Here is a 5,000-nt window from a genome sequence, read left to right on the forward strand (position 1 = left end):
CTCTCTCTCTCTCTCTCTCTCTCTCTCTCTCTCTCTCTCTCTCTCTCTCTCTCTGACCGCCGGAAGCCGAAACCTGATACACCTGACGTTGCTCCATTTTCCTTCCGGGATAAGAGACAGGAGGAATCCTAGTATTGGGGAGAGAGAGAGAAGAGAAAAATGGGTGTCATATTCAGTGACTTTAATGAAAATGTGCGTGGTGTGTGTGTGTGTATGTCTGAGAGAGAGAGAGAGAGAGAGAGAGAGAGAGAGAGAGAGAGAGAGAAGAAACTGGTGTAATATTCCGTGAAGTCTAATGGAAATATGAGAGAGAGAGAGAGAGAGAACATGAATGTCGTATTCAGTGAAGTTTAGTGGACACTATTGTGTATGTATGAGAGAGAGAGAGAGAGAGAGAGAGACATGAATGTCGTATTCAGTGAAGTTTGTGGACACTATTGTGTATGTATGAGAGAGAGAGAGAGAGAGAGAGAGAGAGAGGTCAGTATCATATTCCTTGACGTTTAATGGAAATATGTGTTTATGGGTGAGAGAGAGATTGGCTTCATAATAAAAATGTCATAATGGGAGGAGAAATATATACAAATAGACTGATCACAGTAAGATATATTTGCACGTTACAGAAAACAAAAGAGGTTTCACAATATTAATAAAAGAGGTGACTGCCTTTTAACATAAATCATTATTCCGAAGTGTTACGGTATTTATATTTAGTTTGATAAATAACAATAATATATCTGTTATTTCAATTCAGGGATGTCGAAATGGAAGAATTTGGCTGGTAATTTAAGAGTTAAAACGCGTCCATTATAGAATAATGAAATTTTAAATAAAATCAAGTTCGTGAATGACAGCAGTGATGAATGAAATCAAATAGAATATTAGTGAAATCCTAATGTGCAACAATTATTCTTTAAGCTTTAAACTGCTAAGATTAATATGGCTGAAATGACTCCAATCCCACAAATGGTCGTGTAGCTAATTTCCATTACCTTCTGTTATTTCTTTCGAATGAACACCATAATATTCTTTGGAGGCTTAGATTTCAAGTCAGTGGCCTCTGTAGGAATGATAATAATAATAATAATAATAATAATAATAATAATAATAATAATAATAATAATAATAATAATTCCAGTACACCTATCTACTGATAATGCCAGTACCGACAGCAAAATCCTGTTCTAAATAAAATATTACATTCACCAATAATAATAATAATAATAATAATAATAATAATAATAATAATAATAATAATAATAAATAATAATAATAATTCCAGTACACCTATATACTGATAATACCAGTACTGACTGCAAAATCCTGTTCTAAATAAAATATTACATTCTACCAATAATAATAATAATAATAATAATAATAATAATAATAATAATAATAATAAGTAAGTAATAATAATAATAATAAGCAAATAATAATAATAATTCCAGTACACCTATATACTGATAATACCAGTACTGACAGCAAAATCCTGTTCTAAATAAAATATTACATTCACCAATAATAATAATAATAATAATAATAATAATAATAATAATAATAATAATAATAATAATAATAATAATAATAATAATAATAATAATAATAAATGCAAACCCAAAGAGTCAGAAAGATTTATAAAAACCCTTCGCCTCTTTTCTAAGCAAAATGAAAAACTTACATCAGAGCTGAAGGTTATTCCAGGTCAGTCAGAGGTGTGTTCTGGCCGATATTGTTCGTCATAATTCTGCCACGAAGAATATTTCTGAATAAACAGCAGCGAGAGTTATTGTTTGTTTCTCTTTAATAACCCTTTTTGAGTCCCTAGGCACCTCGCTGGTAGCTTTTACTGCCGTGAATATCTTATGTTTGCTTTATGATTTACAGTTATTATTTTCTTTTCTCTCGGGGAATTGAGCTATAAGCTTATATTAACAGAATAAAAGCGAATGACAGGAAATTCACACTCGTAATGTACATAAAATGAAATAATGGTTAAAGACATTTGTTAGAATTAGAATTTCACTGTTATTCCCTGTCAAGTTTTGTTTCATAAAATGCAGGCTTTTAGCTTTATTTGTATCTTGCGTTTTTGTTCCATCTATATGTCTGGCATTTTAAAGCACTGATTTAAACAGGTAATGTACATAATGTGAAATAATGGCTGAAGAGTTTTTGACAATTGAATGTTATTATTATTCCCTACCAGTTTTTGTTTTATAAAATGCAAGCTTTTCTGTATATGTTCCTTCTAAATGTTTGGCGCTTGAAAGCACGGTTATGCTTGTTCGAACGATTTAAAAAGTTGCATAAGTGACTACTTTTTTTATATAAGTGAGTGAAAGGGTTGAATAGCATTTTCAATCTCATTATTTTAATAAATGAACAATGCAAATGAAATGGGAATTAGTTCCTTTTGCTTAAAATAAAAGGCCTTTGGAAAAGTCGTACCATTCGACGCACTGAATAACAAGTAAAGAATACGTCTAAGATCTGAGGGCGGAGAGAAAAAGGGCGGACGGACAGATAAAGCCGTCGCAATAGTTTACTTTTACAGAAAAGTAATAAAATATGGAGCCTTTTAGTCCCAAACGTATAAAACGTAAAGTGCGCTCGTGACAAATGACAAGCATTCTTGCATCGCCCACGACAAGAATGCGGGAGTGAAAATGAACTTTCCATTATAAAAGAAAAAAAATGCTGCCGTATCATACTAACGTCAATATACTCGTGTTGGTACGTGTAATTTTTGTAATGAGAGGAACACGTTAGAGAGAATTGAGTGGCCTCATTTACACGCCTCCATAAATGTGGTGGACTGTTTCGCGGTCCTTCGCGTGTTTGAGTGATTGGTGGTTCGCGAAGTGGGGGAAGGGGGGGTGGCGGTCTGTTTTCGTATTTTTATTTTTTTGTAAAAACATTTCCGCTGCATTTACTCTGTCTTCTTCTTGTTTGGTCTAACTGTTTTTCATCGGAATATTTCGCTTAATCTATACTTAGTTACGTCATTTAGTCTTCTTGTATTTCATCTGAACGTTTAAATAAATTGTCAGTTTATAATCTGTTATTTGCAGTAGTCATTGAATAGAATTAAATCGTGTTAAATTAATCATAACTTAAAAATATTTATAATCTTGGTTTTGCTACTACACCAGTGAGCATGACTGGTTTATAAGTTTTTATTTATTTTTTTTTTCTTAAGGGGATAAGTTGTAGGCAAAATATGTCTTCGTATGTACACTTAGGTAAATCTCCATCTGTGTTTTCTACCTTACTATTTAAATGTCTGTTGTATCAACTTACAAAAATCAATGAAAAACTATACTTCAGGCAAAATGTAAAATTCAGGCTTCTCATCTGAATATACAAAAGAATGAGCTGTTGAAAATGAAAAGAATTTAAATGAATAAGCTAAAGGTGTACCTGTGTGAGAGAGAGAGAGAGAGAGAGAGAGAGAGAGAGAGAGAGAGAGAGAGAGAGAGAGAGAGAGAGATTACCCACAATATTCCAGCGGCATTTTTGTACTAACTGTTGTCAGCTATAGAATCGAAATTGTTGCCTAAAAAATCATTAAGCATCATATAAGAAAAAAAAAGATTATATATAACAAAAGAAAGCTTCCTGTATCGAAAAAATTGCGAAGGATTTTCTCTTTTATGAGCAGAATTCGATAAATCCGCCATGTCCACTTTTTCATAATGTATTTATTTGAAAAGAAAAAACTCCACTGAATTTTAAAAGACAGACTATTTTTTAAAAAAACAATCTCATGGTGTTGAAGCTGACGTATCTTTCTAAAATCGCTGGGACAATACATTATATTCATGTAAGAAAAAATACAGTTTTTTTTTATATCGCTATAAAAGTAAATGCTTTCTAAAACATGATGCTACAGAAGACAAATAATAATAATAATAATAATCCCGTATTCATTCATTTATTTTTTTTAAATGTTCCCCGAAGAACGAGAAGAGGAACTAATACGAGAGAGAACTTATAAAGTTACATAAAGAGAAATATATTTTTTTCATTTTCCTTTAAAATATTTATGAAAAACGAAATGTTTCAGGACAGTTTGAATCCTCACTGATTGCAGATTGGCTTTCACTGTTCAGTTGTGTGTGTGTGTGTGTGTGTGTGTGTGTGTGTGTGTGTGTGTGTGTGTGTGTATGACTACACAGCCGAAGGTAGTCATCACAGTTATACGACAATAAAGAATTATGTTATTTAATAATTGTTTGCATTTCTTATTAAATAAAATAAAGACATATTTAATAGTTGAATCTATTATGATTATAGATTATAATGGGAATAAAATATTCATGAAAGTGTTGTGCTTTCATTCTAAATAAAGATCTTAAATTCATTTATGTCACATTACGTCCCATCAATTCATTAATGTCGCATTAGGTCACATTAGTTCACGTGTCACATTAATTCATGTATGGCAAATATATATCACAGTGATTCCTTTATGTCACATTAATTCATTCATGTCACACTGTCACATCAACCAAATATGACACATTATTTAATTTATGTCACCTACATTAGCCAAATATTTCACATTAGTTCATTTATGTCACACTCTTATTAATCAAATATATCACATTTATTGATTCACGTCACATTATCCAACATTAATTCATGTGTTTGACGTCAGTATCTAAGGCAGTGTAATACAATACATTTCAATTTCCTGTGTATGTCCTTATAGTATTTGTTCGTGACATAATGGAGTTAGTGGCATTTAAAAGTTAGCCTCCTTAATTTAACCTTGGATAATGAAAGGTTTGTTCCGGAGGCGAACCTTTACCTTATATTAACTGTATCTATATTTATGCTTTAATTAACTCCATTTCTCTGTATTCTCGCATCGATCACATTCTCCGATGAATAATGTTTTTCAGATTGTTGCTAAGGTAAATTACCCTCTTTTGTCTCTATTTGATTATGTATTGGCTGTCCCAAGAAAGATAATACATAGTTTTCTGTTAACCCAT

The sequence above is a fragment of the Macrobrachium nipponense genome, chromosome 13 (assembly GCF_015104395.2).
Source record: "Macrobrachium nipponense isolate FS-2020 chromosome 13, ASM1510439v2, whole genome shotgun sequence".
NCBI lineage: Eukaryota > Metazoa > Arthropoda > Malacostraca > Decapoda > Palaemonidae > Macrobrachium > Macrobrachium nipponense.